Raw genomic sequence first — 20855 nt, 5'->3', positions numbered from 1 at the left:
TCTACAAGTTTTCGACTTAGCAGTGAGTTCACTGATACTCACGCATACAAGTTTGGAAAAATTTTTGTCTAGCAAATAAAATTTTGCAAAATTTTATATAGAAATAAAATTTTGCAAAATTTTCTATAGAAATAAAATTTTACTAAATTTTATATAGAAAAAATATTTCTATAGTAATAAAATTTTGAATACATTTTTTATAGCAGTGAGTATCAGTGAGAAAATCAGTAAGAAAAAAAATTTTGAGAAAATTTGCTATAGAAATAAAATTTGACAAGTTTTTCTTATAGAAGTAAAATTTGGAAAAAATTATCAATAAAAATACAATTTTATAAAATTTTTTGTGTAGTAAATAAAATTCTGCAAAATATTCTATAGAAACAAAATTTTGACTAAATTTTCTATAGAAATAAAATTTTGACTAAATTTTCTATAGAAATAAAATTTTGACAAACTTTTTTGTAGAAATAAAATTTTGACCAAATTTTCTAATAAAAAAATATATTACTTTAAAATTTTGGCAAAATTTTCTATAGAAATGAAGTTTTGACTTAAATTTTTATAGAAATAAAATTATCAATAGAAATAAAATTTTGAACAAATTTTTGTGTAACAAACAAAATTTTGCAAAATTTTCTATAGAAATAAAATTTTTCAAAATATTCTATAGAAACAAAATTTTGACTCAATTTTCTATAGAAATAAAATGTTGACTCAATTTTCTATAGAAAAAAACAAGTACGTAAAGTCTAAAGTCGGGCGGGACCAACTATATTATAACCTTCACCCCTATGTAGGCCAAAATTTGTGTTACCATCTCAACTACTTCACATTTGCTGGAAGCTATATAAAGGAGACAATTTTTTTACTTCTACAAAATCTCTAGAATTAAAATTTAAATCGGCTAACGCTATCTAGTTAATTGGAGGAAACTTCCATTGAAAATGGTTCTAAAATGTGTAACAGTCTACCATATTTCCCCAACTCTGGTGTACGTATATATGCGAGCTATATATAATCTGAACCGATTTTGACAAAATTTGACATGTATAGTTAAAATAATAATTCTGCTATCTATGCGAAATTTCACGTAAGTGGGTTTATAACTTTGCTTTGAAGCAAATCACGACAAAACCCTGGATTTTGAGGCCATATAAGTTCAAATCGGACGAAAGATATATATGGGAGCTATACCTAAATCTGAATCGATTTTGACCATATTTGGCACATACAATAGTATCGTTAAAAGTACCGCTTGTGCAAAATTTGAAGTAAGTCAGGACAAAACTCTGGCTTTTGTGACCATATAAGTTCAAATCGGGCGAAAGATATATATGGGGGCTATATCTAAATTTGAACCGATTTGGCTGATATTTTGCATATCTTACGAAAGCCCCAAAATATTTGGCTGCCCGAAATTTTGAGAAAATACGTTTATAAATATGTCAATTATGACCAGATCGGTGATAAATATATATGGCAGCTATATCTAAATCTGAACCGATTTTTTTCGAAATCAATAGCGATTGTCTTTGAGCCAATGTAAACATCTGTCCCAAATTTGAGAACGATCAGACTTAAACTGCGAGCTGTACTTTGCACACAAAATTACATATACAGACAGATGGACGGACGGACAGACAGACAGACGGACATCGCTAAATCGACTCAGAATTTAATTCTAAGACGATCGGTACACTAAACGATGGGTCTCAGATATTTCCTTCTTGGCGTTACATACAAATGCACAAACTTATTATAACCTGTACCACAGTAGTGGTGAAAGGTATAAATATTTTTATAGTAATAAAATTTTGAATAAACTTTTTATAGAAATAAAATTTTGACAAAATTTGCTATAGAAATAAAATTTTGACAAAACTTTTTATAGAAATAACATTTTACCAAATTTTCTATAAAAAACAACTTTGAAAAAATTTTCTGTCAATATTCCACATACACAGTCTCACACAAGTTTACATGCGGTTAAACAATTTATATTTTCTTTAAATAATAAAATTTTAAAAAATATACATATATCCCTTAGTTTTAGTAAATTAATTTGAAAAATAAAGTATTTGTTAATTTGCAAGAAGATTTTTTTGGTGTGGGTTATAAAAAACAACAAGAAACAGGTTTAGTTAAGAGGTAAAAAACTCAGGGGTATGTAAACTTGCGTGAGACTGTGTATCAAAAAAAAAATATTTTCGATTGTTCGAAATATTTCAAATAAATTGATATGGGCAATAAAGTGGATCGATCCAGCCCATCTGCTAGTCTAACATTCTAGGAAACATAAAAAGATAGCCATAATTGGAAGTTGATTTTCATTTACAGTCATGCTATACATTGATCGAATGAATAAAGCAATGGAAACTAATTTGCGTAAAAACTTGCTTAGTTACAAAAATGTGAAGTGTTTTAAAAAATTTGGTTTAGCCGGAGTCGGAGTCGAGTAAAATTTTTACGACTCCGACTCAGACTCCAGCAAAATCTTCAGACTCCGACTCCAAGACTCCGGCTCCACAGCCCTGATTTAAACATCTCCGATCTACTTGAAATTTACAGGGAACGTGGGAGGAGGTGATTAAATTTATAAAGGGTGATTTGTTAAGAGCTTGATAACTTAAAAAAAAAAAAAACGCATAAAATTTGCAAAATCTCATCGGTTCTTTATTTGAAACGTTAGATTGGTCCATGACATTTACTTTTTGAAGATAATTTCATTTAAATGTTGACCGCGGCTGCGTCTTAGGTGGTCCATTCGGAAAGTCCAATTTTGGGCAACTTTTTCGAGCATTTCGGCCGGAATAGCCCGAATTTCTTCGGAAATGTTGTCTTCCAAAGCTGGAATAGTTGCTGGCTTATTTCTGTAGACTTTAGACTTGACGTAGCCCCACAAAAAATAGTCTAAAGGCGTCAAATCCTTCTATATTTAATAGATGATTTTAAATACCAATATAGACTTACGTAATTCGTGCCGTTTAATATTTGCCGTACTTCAAATTCATTTAATATGCTTTTTCCAAAGTATATTATTCTTAAATCTCGATACATAGGACAGACACCAATAAAGTGTAATGTGTTTTTCGGTTCATCTAGATTACATACCGTACAAATGCCATCACTGTTATTCCTAAAACTCCTCGCGTATAGATCTAGCAGACCGCCTCTAGCTCTTATAATTAAACCGATAGCATGAGTGGAAAGATTTGTCGTCAGTAATGGTGTCTGTTCATAATTTAATGTTGGGTACATATCGTGGAACTGAGAGCTTAAAGCATTCTCTGTAAAATCATGATTCTCTTTTATTGTAAGCCTCTCAATAACCTCCCTCGAGAACATGCATACCGGTTGATTGTTAGTTGGAGGGTTATATCGAAGATAGTTGCACAAATTATTCCATTCTCCTGCCCAGTTCGTTCGCAGTACTATTACTTCTTCGGCAAGTCTACGCGGCAGCCTATCAGGGGTAAGTGTTAGTACCTTCTGGATGTAACCAAAATGCATTCTCAGCGTTGATACAAACAACGAGCTCAGACCAGTCTCAAGGTGTAACATGTAGTTGGGTGTATTTTCCGGTAGGCACAACATTTTCTTAACAAAGAATCGTAGTAATTTTTCTACATCATCGTACTTGGCATATCCCCAGACTTGTGCTGCATAAAACATTACAGATCTACAGCAAGAGTCAAAAATCTTAAGTTTATTGGCTTTTGATATTCTCCAGTTATTGATGTATCGGGACCAAGTCGAGGCGACTGCCATTTTAGAAGTGGCGAGTTTACTCCTTAAGTGTTTTCTGAAAGACAGATTGTATGTAATCTCAACTCCTAGGTATGGGTAACTGTTAACCACTTCTATATGTTGTCCGTTAAATGTCCAGTTCAAGCCTGCTGAAATTCTAGGTCCTTTACGGAACACTAGGATTTTTGACTTTGTCAAGTTGACCGTTAGTCCCCATGTAAAACAGTAGTCTTGCAGAGTATCAATCATATGTTGTAGTTCATGAGGGCTATCGGCCAACAGGACTATGTCGTCAGCATATAATAAAATTCTAACGTTCGTTCCTGCAACGGTTACTCCACCAGGTAAAATTTCTGGTAAATCATTCAGGTAACGGGAGAAGAGTACCGGACTAAGTATACATCCCTGTTTTACACCCGTCTCCATTTCAAATCCTTCAGACATATTTCCTCCGTCCCAGATGTTACCTTCGGTTCCCTCATACAGCCCCTGTAGAATTCTAACAATCTTTGATGATAGGCCAGCACGGGATAATTTAAAAAATAAATTATTTCTAGGAATTGTATCGAACGCAGTTGAAAAGTCAACAAAAAATGCATATGTAGACTTCTTGTTCAGCCAGTTAAGATGAACAGTATTCACGATGTTAAAGACATTATCTATTGTCGAATAATCCCTTCTAAATCCTGCCTGGAATTCATTTAAGATTTCATTTTGCGTAAGCCATGTCGTAATACGATTCAATAAAATGTTGCTGAAAATCTTGCTCATGGTATTCACAAGTGAAATGCCTCTGTAATTTGACGGTATATTTGAATCTCCCTTTTTATATATAGGTAGTAAAATGGAAGTTTTAAAAGAAGGTGGGATTTTCTCCGTCAAGAAGATGACGTTGAGAATATTCCACAACTCTTAAACAATTTATATTTTCTTTAAATAATAAAATTTTAAAAAATATACATATATCCCTTAGTTTTAGTAAATTAATTTGAAAAATAAAGTATTTGTTAATTTGCAAGAAGATTTTTTTGGTGTGGGTTATAAAAAACAACAAGAAACAGGTTTAGTTAAGAGGTAAAAAACTCAGGGGTATGTAAACTTGCGTGAGACTGTGTATTAAAAAAAAATAAATTCGATTGTTCGAAATATTTCAAATAAATTGATATGGGCATTAAAGTGGATCGATCCAGCCCATCTGCTAGTCTAACATTCTAGGAAACATAAAAAGATAGCCATAATTGGAAGTAGATTTTCATTTACAGTCATGCTATACATTGATCGAATGAATAAAGCAATGGAAACTAATTTGCGTAAAAACTTGCTTAGTTACAAAAATGTGAAGTGTTTTAAAAAATTTGGTTTAGCCGGAGTCGGAGTCGAGTAAAATTTTTACGACTCCGACTCAGACTCCAGCAAAATCTTCAGACTCCGACTCCAAGACTCCGGCTCCACAGCCCTGATTTAAACATCTCCGATCTACTTGAAATTTACAGGAAACGTGGGAGGAGGTGATTAAATTTATACATGATTTTTAAATTAGTATATGAATTTTCGATATCTGGTTGGGGAAGGGGAAAATTGAAATAAACTTTGTAGATTTATCTCGATATAATTTATAGGGACCATTGAGTAGTTGTGAAATTAATATAGGGTACGTGATAGTTCGATATCAGGTCGGAGTGGAGCGAAGGTTTTTTTTTCTTAAATTGAAAGTTGTCCGTAAATGGGAACTCGATACATAATTTTATGATTTTTGCACAGGCTTCTGCCAGACTTCTTTTTAGTAAAGAATATTAATGTGGTAAAAATTTTTATTACTTTTGCTATTAAAGTAAAGGGGGGGGTTGAAAAGTACCTTACATTACGACTTATTTCCCTTTAATAAAATAGAATGTAATTGTAAATTATTTTTTCCCAAAAGTGCTTTACAATTGTATGCAAAGGTCGAAAATAGTCAGTAAGTGAGCTTTGTGTTTTGGTTTTGTACATCCAATTACTCTCAGAGAAACAAAAAGTTTCGCCAACGGCCATTGTTCGACTACTCGAACAGTCTCACCTGGCACAACTATCACAGGTAGAACAATTTTGACGACGGATTTGTATTTATTGGGTACTAATTACCCTAGAAAAGTAACTTTTGCGTGTAGTTTCGAAAATTTTTGCATCGCGGCAAAAAATGGGTTAAGACGAACCGTTTTACATATGCATATCCGCCGTATTTGTACCTATAAACGTAAAAGCAAGTAGTCCGATTTGTTTGAAAGAATTCAAATCTTTTCGAATTTGTTTTCAGCACGAAGGCTATGGTTGACTAAGTTAACGCAAAATGTTCCTACAAATACGCTTCGGAAGGCGGGTCGGGTTACGCTAGTATCAGATAAAATGTGTTGAGTTTCGATTAGAAATTCGAAAAGAATTTCTTTTGCCAACTTTTCAAAAGCTATTTAAAATAAATTTTTCAAAAAATTTCCACTCACTAACTATACTCGTGTGCTCATCGCCCCAAATTCAAATAAATGCAAAATAAGACAAAAAAAAACATTGTCCCGAAACGTTATTCTTCATTAATTAAATAATCATATATAATGCTAATGTCCATTTCAATTAAATTTTCTTTTTCACTTCTTGACGGAAAGATAAATTTCAAGAAAAAAATGTTTGTCTCTTTTGTTTGAAGGTCTGCCTTTTTATCACCACCCCGATAAGAGTCCAGGGAACAATATGCCCAGAGCAAATACACAGTCCATATAGATATACGTGCACATAAAGGTATTCATCAAACGATAAGACATATGCTTTTATCAAACTTTTCATATCATACGAAGAAGAAGAAGAAAAAATAAAAACGAATCCAAATAATAGTAAGGCAAAAGCCACCTAAAACAGAGAAGAAAAGAAAGACCTAAATGGCTAAGGAGGAATGGAAATAAATTAAACAAATATTTTTATAAATAGCATGTGAAGCTATAAGTCTTTTATGTTCACATCAACATAAAACCTATTAGGGATGACAGATGGAAAGTGGAATGATGATTACCTTATTGAGGGATTGCAATGACATGAAAGTCTATCACGCAATCAGTATAATTAATTTATGTTTATTTCCATTTAAGATATATCAAACGCATGTAAGTATCAAAAAAATATCTGCCCCTTGGGTCACTGTGCTAGAACATAAGGCCGTTTTCCATGATCCTAAATTGACAAGTTTTCAATGGATTTTTTTTTTATCAAGCCGCAATTTTTATAACCATAGTGCACAAATATTCTATAAGCATTGTGCATAAACAAGTAAGGAAAGTCTAAAGTCGGGCGGGGCCGACTATATTATACCCTGCACCACTTTGTAGATCTAAATTTTCGATACCATATCACATCCGTTGGGTGCTATATATAAAGGTTTGTCCCAAATACATACATTTTAATATCTCTCGATCTGGACAGAATTTGATAGACTTCTTCAAAATCTATAGCCTCAAAATTTAAGTCGGCTAATGCAATAGGGTGGAACACAATGTTAGTAAAAAATATGGGAAACATTTAAATCTGAAGCAATTTTTAGGAAACTCGCAAAAGTTTACTTATGATTTATCGCTCGATATATATGTATTAGAAGTTTAGGAAAATTAGAAAATTTTTACAACTTCTCGACTAAGCAGTGGCGATTTTACAAAGGAAAATGTTGGTATTTCGAAATCGAAAAAAAAAACATATATATAGGAGCTATATCTAAATCTGAACCGATTTCAACCAAATTTGTCACGCATAGCTACAATGCTAATTCTACTCCCTGTGCAAAATTTCAACTAAATCGGAGCAAAAAATTGGCCTCTGTGGTCATATGAGTGTAAATCGGGCGAAAGCTATATATGGGAGCAATATCTAAATCTGAACCGATTTCAACCAAATTTGGCACGCATAGCAACAATGCTAATTCTACTCCCTGTGCAAAATTTCAACCAAATTGGGGTAAAACTCTGGCTTCTGGGACCGTATTAGTCCATATCGGGCGAAAGACATATATGGGAGCTATATCTAAATCTGCACCGATTTAATTGGAAATATTTTTTTCTGTGTATAGTTAACATGGATGGCTTGAATATTCTGAGGGGCTAAAATTTCTCTGGAGGGGGCTTAATCCCCAGAACCTCTGGAGGGGGATTAATCCCCAGGTCCGCTATGGCCTATTTTCACTACCATAACTAACCTACATCAATAACACCTACATGAGCAAAGTTTCAAGCTAATATCTTTTTTGGTTCCCTAAAAAAATTACTAGATTTCCGTTAGAGAATTTTCCGAAAATTTTATAATTTTCTCCAACTTTATAATTCATTAAATATTTTTCTTACAAACGGCATCCCTATGTCCATATCTGAAATATCAAATTTCCATTTACTTACCTTAGTTTGAATAAATGTTGTTTATTACATATTCCCAAAATCCTACAATTAAAACGCCTTAACGTAGTAGCCGATGATTAACGCTGCTAATGATGACGACAAATATCAGTTAAGAGTAATCGTGGAGACAAACACAGAAATAAAATCACAGCGTCATACAGAGTGTCGTTGATGCTGATAACTTGGTTTTGGGAAAATGTGGAAGATTGCAGGTATAATAGTTTAATGACTGCTGATGTAGTAGTAGTTGTTGTTGTTGTTCTAGCTACTGATTTATTTATTTATTTGGCATTAAACAGATGTTTAATGTGAGCATAAGATTAAATATTCACGTGAATTACACAAATAGACCTGGAGGGTCTATTTGTGGGGTTTTTGTGATGTGGCTATGGGCTTATGGGTCACTCACTCATTCACTATGGTTTTCCAGATTTTTTTTTTTTGTTTGTTTCGCGACAAAATTAACTGCTCCTCTGTGTGGGCAAATCACAAAAACGCGAACACTTTTCGAAAGATAAACATTATAAATGACTATTTCATGGGAGGTGACACATTTTCCACATTGAACCGAATAGCTGACACATTCATTATGGGTAAATTTTTCTTTTTGCTTTACTTTTCAAAAAAAAAAAGAGGCAGACCACACACATATATCTTCTAAATGGAAGGTATTTTTTTATGATGAATTAGATGGTTTTAAATTTGCCATAGATCATCAGTGGCATGAAGACATAAAGGTCACACTTAGATAATTTATTTTGGGTTTTTTTTACTATAGATTTATATATAATTTTAGTTAAAATATTTTATTTTTTTATTTCTAACACTTAATTTTTTTGGTTACTTTAATTATAAAATAATTAAAATGTTTAGAGGTGGGCTTTATTAATTATCGTATTTTTATAAATTTTAAATATTTTTCACACTCTGTTTTCTATTTCACAAAGAATTTTGTTTTAATGTCTGCTTTAATTTCCATTATATATTGCTTTCATTCTCAAAATAATATTTATTTTCCTTATTGATGTTGTTGTTTTGCTTACTTATATTTCGTATATTATTTTTGTTTTGGGTCTTATTTAGATAACACTAATTAATCATGACATTTGGCTTTTGTTATTAATTCTTTTTGTTTTTTTGGTATTTATTTATACAGAGACCGATATAAACATACAAACACACAACTCATTTTGTTTCTTTTACTTTGGTTAATGGTTACCCAATTTTGTCAGCACTTATCATTATTTTAATTTCGTAAATATAAGCAAAGCATAGCAAAAACACTTGTTTCTGGGCGAGTAAATTTCATGAATGGAGATTTTTTTTGTGGCCAAAACAAAAACTGAGTTAAAGATTTTCTTTCTTATATGAAATTTAAATTTTTTTTCCTTAATAAGTCAGCACAAAATATTTTTCTTTATTTTTCAAAAAATTTTTCTTTTCCAAAAAATTATTAAATTTCGTTTTTTTTTACAACTTTAAATTATTATTTCGTTTTTTTACAACTTTAATTTCCTTCCGCTTCAATGGTCTTACACTTTTATAAGAATTCTTTCATTGAAAATCACTTTCACTTTAACATTGAAGCCTTTTGATCCAGTAGTTGTGGCCATTGAAGTTAACATTTACACCGACACCATAACGAAGACAAGAAAACCCCTTTCTTTTACTTTGTTGTTGCTGTCGTTATACCATTTACCATTAAATTCTTATATGCCTTATTTATGCGTGTGTGTGTGTGTGTGTGTATGGGAATTTTAAATATCCAGTATGGTTAAAGGTATGGTAAAACAAGAGAAGAAATAAACACAAACACACAAATACAAATTTTAAAACGAATTCAGCATATCCGCTCTACAATTGTATTTCCTCACGCGCGCACGATAGAAATTTAACTGGAACCTTTCACTGGCTCATTGAACTGCTGGCAAACGGCTACCTTTACAGAATGGGGAATATCACAGTACACGATGATTAACAGCAAGAACAATATTTCAACAGCAAGAAATGTTAGCTTTAGCTGTTAGCAAAAGCATAAGCAATTGAGATAACAGTAAAAGTAACAGAACTAACAGACCGCAAAGAGCACACAAACATACTTATGAATTTAATAACGAACGAGAACACCATTACCCCACTAGCAGGCTAACAACAATATTACCATAAAACCACCATACACACAACACCGCCACTCACAAATGTTAACCATCAATACAGAATCGCTTGTTTAGTTCTTTATGGAATGGTGTAAAAACAACGACAACAAACTTTCCCCCCAAAACTATAACAGAGAGTAAAGAATGAGAGTGAGAGTATTTTGATTAACATTGTTTTGTTTTGCTTTGTTATTGGACCACCCACATTCGTAGAATCATATGCATGCCCAAAGAATTATGTGGGCAAATTTCTCTGTTAATATATAGAGTAAAAGATTAAAGTTGAGGAAATCACAAAATATTACTCTCCTACAGAATTTCTCTCCACATGCTTGGTTTTCTTTCTCTCTGTTGTGGTGTTTCTCCAAGTAACCGAGTTTCTTACCAACAGGTCGTATGAGTTATGGTAAAACGCTGTTTTGATTTTTGGTAAGCATACGCCAACCCCTTCCTAAGAGGTAAATAGGCATCCCATTGGGCAGTGTGTCAGTGGGTCTGTGTCATTGTTAAGCGAACAGGAATGCCATGAGATAATTTTGTTGTTTCTCAGATTAGATAAACATTTTTCTTCGACCAAGGATTTTAAACAGGCAATGGATGTTTATTAAAATAAGGTGATACACTGAACAGAAATTTGTCTGTAGTACAAAGATATCTTAATCAAAATATACGAATGTGTGTTTTTCTTAGCATAGAATACGCATTTTTCTAATACATACTTGTTCTTCTTTGCCAAAAGTCGATAAAATTTTAAATGAATGTGTTTTACACTAAGAGCTAGGAGACTCTAGTTAGGAAAAAAAAACGTTATATCGAAAGGAATGTTCTATAGACCTGAGATCAATTTTGCGGCTAACACTTTGGAAAGTAATCTTCAATATTATTGAAGTCATGCAGAAATTCGACTATTTTTGGCAAATCTATTTATTTAAACACTACATTTTTATACCCTCCACCATAGGATGGGGGTATATCAGTGCTGCCGCTAGTGAAAAATTGAGTGAAGTAGATTTTGGAAAAAAGTAGAGTAGATTAAATAAAATTGAAGTAGTCCGTCTGTTGAAATCACGCTAACTTCCGAACGAAAGAAGCAATCGCCTTGAAACTTGACACAAGTAGTTCTTACTGATGTAGGTCGGATGGTATTGCAAATGGACCATATCGGTCCACTTTTACGTATAGCCCCCATATAAACGGACCCCCAAATTTGGCTTGCGAGGCCACTAAGAGAAGCAAATTTCATCCGATCCAGCTGAAATTTGGTACATGGTTTCAGTACACGATCTCTAACAACCATGCAAAAATTGGTTCACATCGGTCCATAATTATATATAGGTCCATAATTATATAATGGGGAAAAATTTAAAAATTTGAAGCAGAACAAAAAGTGAAGCATATTTTTTGAAAAAGGAGTGACGAAGTAAATTTTGTGAAAATGAAGCAAAATACTTCGATTGAAGTAGTAGCGGCAGCACTGGGGTATATTAACTTTGTCATTCCGTTTGTAACGCATCGAAATACTGCTCTAAGACCCCATAAAGTATATATATTCTGGGTCGTGGTGAAATTCTGAGTCGATCTGAGCATCTCCGTCCGTCAGTCTGTTGAAATCACGCTAACTTCCGAACGAAACAAGCAATCGACTTGAAACTTGTCACAAGTAGTTGTTATTGACGTAGGTCGGATGGTATACGTAAAAGTGGTAAATGGGCCACTTTTACGTATATCGTAAGAGAAGCAAATTTCATCCTATCCGGCTGAAATTTGGTACATTATGTTGGTATATGGTCTCTAACAGCCATGCAAAAATTGGTCCACATCGGTCCATAATTATACATAGCGATCCCCAGATTTGGCTTGCGGAGCCTCAAAGAGAAGCAAATTTCTTCCGATCCGGCTGAAATTAGGTACATGATGTTGGTATATGGTATCTAACAACCATGCAAAAATTGGTCCACGTCGGTCCATAATTATACATAGCCCCCATATAAACCGTTCTCCAGATTTGACCTCCGGAGCCTCTTAGAGAAGCAAAATTCATCCGATCCGGTTAAAATTTGGAACGTGGTGTTAGTATATGGCCGCTAACAACCATACCAAAATTGGTCCATATCGGTCTATGGTTATATATAGCCTATCTCCAATCACACAAAAATTGGTCCATTTGTTAAAATTTTATTTCTATAGAAAATTTTTGTTAAAATTTTATTTCTATACAAAATTTTTGGAAAGTTATATTTCTATAGAAAATGTTGTTAAAATTTTATTTCTATAGAAAATTTTGTCTAAATTTTATGTCTATAGCAAATTTTGTCAAACTGAATTATATACGTATTTGATCGATCTTTTTTGATTTAATATATATGGACTTACATACAATTTAGAAGACGGTGTTAGGAGGTTTTAAGATACCTTGCGATACCGCAACTTAAGTAATTCGATTATGGAGGGCAGTGTTTAGAAGAAGTTTCTACGCAATCCATGGTGGAGGGTACATAAGCTTCGGCCTGGCCGAACTTACGGACGTATATACTTGTTAACCCTATAATGCCCCAACCCGCCTTTAGGCGGTCTTCGATAAAACGAGAAGCTTATAGTAAAACACACCTTAAGACATTTTTAATTATGTAAAACAAAAACAAAACTTAGTCAAAACCCTACAAGAGACTTGCAGCATATACTGGATTTTAGCATATTGAGTTTCCATGTTTCGTTTTCTTACATTTGTGTGCTAAACCTGGACTATTTTATCAGCTGGCAGAAAAAATGGGGCATTAGAGGGTTAATATTCAACTGTATAAAAAAAAGTTCTGTAATAAATAAAATAAACAATGGCAACCCCATAATAAAATTTGCAGACTCCCAATAAATGAAAATTGCACAAAGAATTTACTCTCTGAATAATTGTGTTCGTTTTTTTTTGCTCTCCCAATGCTTAAAATTACTTACCCCACACATAGTACATCTCATTTTGTTTGAGTACAACTATAGCAGACCAGTGAAGCAATAACATAATGTTATTGTACATAGGTATAAATATTTTATAGCATGCTATATTTTTGTTTTTTGAACAGATTTGAATGTCATGGATAGAATGTTAATGAAAATAAGAAGCACTGATAACAGTTGTTACTTACGTATATTACTAGCCAATTGAATTTTCATATATGGTCAAGTATAATTTGGTATTAATTTTTATTGAGGCAAGATTTTATTTTTGTACATTTAATTGTTTTATTATCTATGAATACTTTGTTTGCCATGAAATGGCACCAATATTTATTGTAAATATTAGCTAAGATATATTTGAGTGGTTGGAGATAATTGAAGTTCAAGATGCTTTCTACCGCTACACCTAATTGTGGTATATGCAGTGAAAAAAAATACTGTCGTGAGGTCACAGATTTCATGTCTTTAAAATACCAATGCAAATTTTGCTTAGAATAGAAGACGCATTTTTTTCCTTGTCCAAAAGTCGATAAACTTTTCAATGCAGTCGTATTGTCCATATAATTATGTGATTTCACTTAAAAATGGATATCATAACATGAAAGAAAAAAATGTTTGGGCTAAGGTCAACTTGACTTTAATAATTCAGAAAAATTCTTTAAATTTAATGAAATGTCTTTAAATTTGTTGTCTTTTTGCATCTTGACTACAAAGCAAAAAATCGTTCAAAAATAGGACATGTTTTTCAACACTTTACTTTAAAGACGTTTTTTGCTTGAAACATAGCATAATTTCTACAGGAAGTCGAGTCTGAATTTGGAAAATAAAGTTTTTGTTAACTCGTTTTTAAAGGACTTTGATAACATATGAAGAACAAAAAGCTGAAAAAAAACGAAAAATTAAAATTTGCTTCCCAGAAGCAAGAACACAAAACCCAAATTTAAAAGAGAATTGTATCTTGAAAGTATCCTTACATGTATTCTCCGCTTCTTTGGCTCGGAATCAATACCAAAATTGTTAAAGTAAAGCCAAAATCTTTGCTTTTTATACTCTCCACCATAGGATGGGGGTATATTAACTTTGTCATTCGGTTTGTAACACATCGAAATATTGCTCTACTACCCCATAAAGTATATATATTCTGGGTCGTGGTGAAATTCTGAGTCGATCTGAGCATGTCCGTCCGTTCGTCCGTCTGTTGAAATCACGCTAACTTCCGAACGAAACAAGCTATCGACTTGAAACTTGGTACAAGTAGTTGTTATTGATGTAGCTCGGATGGTATTGCAAATGGGCCATATCGGACCCCCATATTTCAATTCTGACTCTCTACGTACCGTGCAAAAGTCCAAATCGATTCGTAATTATTTGTAGACTTACCTATACATACCTTTTTTTGTCTAATATATACCACGTATGGACTAACTCACAATTTAGAAAACGATGTTAAGAAGTTTTAAGATACCACAACCCAAGTAATTCGATTGTGGATGACAGTCTTTCGTAGAAGTTTCTACGCAATCCATGGTGGAGGGTACATAAGATTCGGCCTGGCCGAACTTACGGCCGTATTTACTTGTTTTCAGTGTGAGACAATAAAAACCGGTAAAAAAATGGTTCAATGTAAATATTTGAAGTCGAAGAGGTAATGTGATGGGCTAGTTATTGTCATTGAAACCATACAAAGCTCATCACTTCCTGGAGTTGTGCAATCGAATACATCGGTTGCATTTAAGAGACAATCACTAGACAATTTTCCATAGGTCACAACTTCAAGTTGTGCCTTCTAAGGGCACAACTTTAAGTCCCCGGTCATAAATGCATATTATTTTTATATAGTACCAACCTTCAAATGATCCGTGTCAAAATTTGACGTCTGTAAGTCAATTAGTTTGTGAGACAGAGCGTCTTTTGTGAAGCAAATTTTGTTATTGTGAAAAAAAATGGAAAAAAGGAATTTCGTGTTTTGATAAAATACTGTTTTCTGAAGGGAAAAAATACGTGGAAGCAAAAACTTGGCTTGATAATGAGTTTCCGGACTCTGCCCTAGGGAAATCAACAATAATTGATTGGTATGCAAAATTCAAGCGTGGTGAAATGAGCTCGGAGAGTGGGTTACCGACGAAAACATCAAAAAAATCCACAAAATGATTTTGAATGACCGTAAAATGAAGTTGATCGAGATAGCAGAGGCCTTAAAGATATCAAAGGAACGTGTTGGTCACATCATTCATCAATATTTAGATATGCGGAAGCTCTGTGCAAAATGGGTGCCGCGCGAGCTCACATTTGACCAAAAACAACAACGTGTTGATGATTCTGAGCGGTGTTTGCAGCTGTAAACTCGTAATACACCCGAGTTTTTCCGTCGATATGTGACAATGGATGAAACATGGCTCCATCACTACACTCCTGAGTCCAATCGACAGTCGGCTGAGCGGACAGCGACCGGTGAACCGTCTCCGAAGCGTGGAAAGACTCAAAAGTCCGCTGGCAAAGTAATGCCCTCTGTTTTTTGGAATACGCATGGAATAATTTTTTTGTCGATTATCTTGAGAAGGAAAAACCATCAACAGTGACTGTTATATGGCGTTATTGGAGCGTTTGAAGGTCGGAATCGCGGCAAAACGGTCCCATATGAAGAAGAAAAAAGTGTTGTTCCACCAAGACAACGCACCGTGCCACAAGTCAGTGAGAACGATGGCAAAATTCATGAATTGGACTTTGAATTGCTTCTCCACCCACCGTATTCTCCAGATCTGGCCCCAGCGACTTTTTCTTGTTCTCAGACCTCAAAAGGAAGCTCGCAGGGAAAAAAATTTGGCTGCAATGAAGATGTGATCGCCGAAACTGAGGCCTATTTTGAGGCAAAACCGAAGGGGTACTACCAAAATGGTATCGAAAAATTGGAAGGTCGTTATAATCGTTGTATCGCTCTTGAAGGGAAATATGTTGAATAATAAAAACGAATTTTGACATAAAAATGTGACCGGGGACTTATCAGCCAACCTGTTATCATATACTACCACCACGTACCAAATTTCAACCAGATCGAATGAATTTTGCTTCTCCATAAGGCACCGGAGGTCAAATCTGGGGAGCGGATTATATGACAGCTATACATAATTACGGACTGATATGAACCAATTCCTGCATGGTTGTTGGATACAATATACTAACATCACGTACCAAATTTCAACCAAATCGGATGTTTTTTGCTCTTCCAAGGGGCTCCGGAGGTCATATTTGGGGATCGGTTTATATGGGGCCTATACATAATTATGGACCGATTTCGACCAATTTTTGCATGGGTGTTTGAGACCATATATTAACACCACGTACCAAATTTGAACTGAATCAGATGAATTTTGGTCTTCCAAGAGGCTCCGGAGTTCAAATCTGGTGATCGGTTTATATGGCGGCTATATATAATTATGGACCGATGTTGACCAATTTTTGCATGGTCATTAAAGACCATATACTTACATCATGCACCAAATTTCAACCGGGTCGGATGAAATTTGCTTCTCTTAGAGGCTCCGCAAGCCAAATCTGGGGATCGGTTTATATGGGGGCTATATATAATTATGGACCGATGTGAACCAATTTTTGCATAGTTGTTAGAGCCCATATACTAACACCATGTACCAAATTTCAGCCGGATCGGTTGAAATTTGCTTCTCTTAGAGGCTCCGCAAGCCAAATCTGGGGATCGGTTTATATGGGGGCTATATATAATTATGGACCGATGTTGACCAATTTTTGCATGGTCATTAAAGACCATATACTTACATCATGCACCAAATTTCAACCTGGTCGGATGAAATTTGCTTCTCTTAGAGGCTCCGCAAGCCAAAACTGGGGATCGGTTTATATGGCGGCTATATATAATTATGGACCGATGTGGACCAATTTTTGCATGGTTATTAGAGCCCATATACTAACACCATGTACCAAATTTCAGCCGGATCGGATGAAATTTGCTTCTCTTAGAGGCTCCGCAAGCCAAATTTGGGGGCCCGTTTATATGGGGGCTATACGTAAAAGTGGACCGATATGACCCATTTGCAATACCATCCGACCTACATCAATAACAACTACTTGTGCCAAGTTTCAAGTCGATAGCTTATTTTGTTCGGAAATTAGCGTGATTTCAACAGATGGACGGACGGACGGACGAACATGCTCAGATCGACTCAGAATTTCATCTCGACCCAGAATATATATACTTTATGGGGTCTTAGAGCAATATTTCGATGTGTTACAAACGGAATGACAAAGTTAATATACCCCCCATCCTATTGTGGCTGGTATAACAAAATAAAATTTTTGCAATCAATATTAGTTCATTTTAGCATCAATTTTACAACAGACGTTTTCTGTGTGCGTGGAATTACAAATCTGGAGTAATTTCAGGACGGTTCAATGGTCGTTTACCCCGACTCAGAAATATTCTTGAAACATCTTCAAAGCTTCTTTAAGTGCTTCCACCGCAATCTGAAATGACGTTGGGACTCGGCTATAAAAAGGAGGTCCCTTGTCATGGAGCTAAACGCAGTATCGGGTAGCATTCATTGATAACATAGAAGTTCATCGAGCGTATTTTTCAAACTTATTTTAAGTATATTTGTTTATTATCATATTATAATATTTAGAAAATTTTTTGTTATAAAACATTTACTACTATTTAACCATATGCACTTTTGAAAACTTTATATTTATTTGTTATTTTAATTTTGTATCACACAATAATTTATTTTTAATAGTCAATGTAAGTCAAGTGGTTGTTGTAAACTTGGCAATGAAATCTGGAAAATGAGCAATTACTCAAAATAGGAACCATTAAATAAACATTTACTACCTGGTCAAAATACAACAAAAATGCTGTTATTATTAATAAACAAATGGAAATTTACTTGCCAGATGAATCTGTGTAATAACCAAAATGTGGATTGTTGTTGATAATAAAAATTTATAGCACTTATAATAATAAACAATGAGTGACCAACTCATCACCAAAATCTAAATTAAGTATTTTGGTTTTTTTTTGTGTAGTACGTTGCCCAACAAAAAAAGATGGAAGTTGTTTCACAGAATATACTCTTTTAGAACATCCTCGATCCAATTTTTTCCATTTCCAATCAAGAGTTTTATTTATTTATATTTTTTTTTGGGAAAATGCTTAAAAATGCCTTATTTGGAAGGTAAATTAAATTTTGGGCAATTATATCACGCGAAAAAAAACTATCAAAGTGAAAAATCAGTTAAAATAAAAATGTTAGCCTACCTAATCCATTTTATCTTTCAACTTCCATTGATGTTCTTTCAATAATTTTTTTTAAAATTAAGAGAATTACAAATTTTGTTTAATGTTTGGATACTTTTTGAAAGCTCTTAGTTTGCTGGGAAATGTTGCTAAATGTTCACGAGATTAACGTTCACCACTATAACATTCAAATTCTCGAAAAAAAATTATTTAAAAAAATACTTTTTAAATACTTTCATGTAATTAGAACTGCATACACAGTGAAAAATATTTTGTTGTTTGTCTTAAATCATGTCTTAAATCATGATCCAATTAATTTTTAATTGAAATTTCTTAAATCGAGGAATGGCACCAATTACAAAAAACTATTAAAAAAATTTATTGTTTTAATTAATTTTTGTCTTAAGTTTAGAAATACTTGAATCAATAAAATTTTTAATGGAATGTTTTTCAAAATTTAATAAAAAACAAGTAAGGAAAGTCTAAAGTCGGGCGGGGCCGACTACATTATATCCTGCACCACTTTGTAGATCTAAATTTTCGATACCATATCACATCCGTCAAATGTGTTGGGGGCTATATATAAAGGTTTGTCCCAAATGCATACATTTAAATATCACTCGATCTGGACAGAATTTGATAGACTTCTACAAAATCTATAGACTCAAAAAGTCGGCTAATGCACTAGGGTGGAACACAATGCTAGTAAACAAATATGGGAAACATTTAAATCTGAAGCAATTTTAAGGAAACTTCGCAAAAGTTTATTTATGATTTATCGCTAGATATATATGTATTAGCAGTTTAGGAAAATTAGAGTCATTTTACAACTTTTCGACTAAGCAGTGGCGATTTTACAAGGAAAATGTTGGAATTTTGACCATTTTTGTCGAATTCAGAAAAACATATATATGGGAGCTATATCGAAATCTGAACCGATTTCAACCAAATTTGGCACGCATAGCAACAATGCTTATTCTACTCCCTGTGCAAAATTTCAATTAAATCGGAGCAAAAAATTGGCCTCTGTGGTCATATGAGTGTAAATCGGCCGAAAGATATATATGGGAGCTATATCTAAATCTGAACCGACTTCTTCCAAAATCAATAGGGTTCTATTCTGAGCCAAAACACATACTTGTGCCAAATTTGAAGTCGATTGGACTTAAACTGCGACCTAGACTTTGATTACAAAAATGTGTTCACGGACAGACGGACATGGCTATATCGACTCAGGAGCTCACCCTGAGCATTTTTGCCAAAGACACCATGTGTCTATCTCGTCTCCTTCTGGGTGTTGCAAATATATTCACTAACTTAGAATACCTTATTCCACAGTGTGGCGCAGGGTATAAAAAACAAGTAAGGAAAGTCTAAAGTCAGGCGGGCCCGCCTATATTATAACCTTCACCAATTTGTAGATCCATATTTTCGATACCATATCAAATCCGTCAAATGTGTTGGGTGCTATATATAAAGGTTTGTCCCAAATACATACATTTAAATATCACTCGATTTGGACAGAATTTGATAGACTTTTACAAAATCTATAGACTCAAAAATATTTAAGTTGCCCAATGCGCTAGGGTGGAACACAATTTTAGTAAAAAACAAGTAAGGAAAGTCTAAAGTCGGGCGGGGCCGACTATATTATACCCTGCACCACTTTGTAGATCTAAATTTTCGATACCATATCACATCCGTCAAATGTGTTGGGGGTCCCAAATACATACATTGAAATATCACTCGATCTGGACAGAATTTGATAGACAAAATCTATAGACTTAAAATTTAAGTCGGCTAATGCACTAGGGTGGAACACAATGTTAGTAAAAACAAGTATACACGGCCGCAAGTTCGGCCAGGCCGAATCTTATGTACCCACCACCATGGATTGCGTAAAAACTTCTACGAAAGACTGTCATCCACAATCGAATTACTTGGGTTGTGGTATCTTAAAACTTCTTAACATTGTTTTTTAAATTGTGATTTAGTCCATACATAGTATATATTAGACCAAAAAGTTATGTATAGTTAAGTCTACAAATAATTACGAATCGATATGGACTTTTTGTACGTAGAGAGCCAGAATTGAAATATGGGGGTCGCTTATATGTGATTGGGGATCGATTTATCTGAGGGCCATATATAACTATAGACCGATATGGACCTAGTTAGGCATGGTTGTTAACGACCATATACTAGCACAATGTACCAAATTTCAACTCACTCGGATGAAATTTGCTCCTCCAAGAGGTTCCAAAACCAAATCTCGGGATCGGTTTATATGGGGCTATGTACGATTATGGACTGATATGGACCACTTTTGGCATG

At 33.9% G+C, this 20855-nt stretch overlaps 1 protein-coding gene across 1 annotated transcript in view; it reads right to left on the bottom strand.

Annotated features, from left to right (window-relative positions):
- The window catches only part of 5-HT7 (5-hydroxytryptamine receptor 7), a 566265-nt gene extending 556208 nt beyond the window's left edge, over window positions 1–10057 (bottom strand). Inside the window, exon 1 of the mRNA XM_075292052.1 lies at window positions 8151–10057. The gene's annotated coding sequence lies outside the window, so the exon portion shown is untranslated. The remainder of the gene's footprint in view (window positions 1–8150) is intronic.
- Window positions 10058–20855: the final 10798 nt, after the last annotated feature.

The sequence above is a fragment of the Haematobia irritans genome, chromosome 1, assembly GCF_050003625.1.
Source record: "Haematobia irritans isolate KBUSLIRL chromosome 1, ASM5000362v1, whole genome shotgun sequence".
NCBI lineage: Eukaryota > Metazoa > Arthropoda > Insecta > Diptera > Muscidae > Haematobia > Haematobia irritans.
This window is presented reverse-complemented; position numbering and strand designations above follow the sequence as displayed.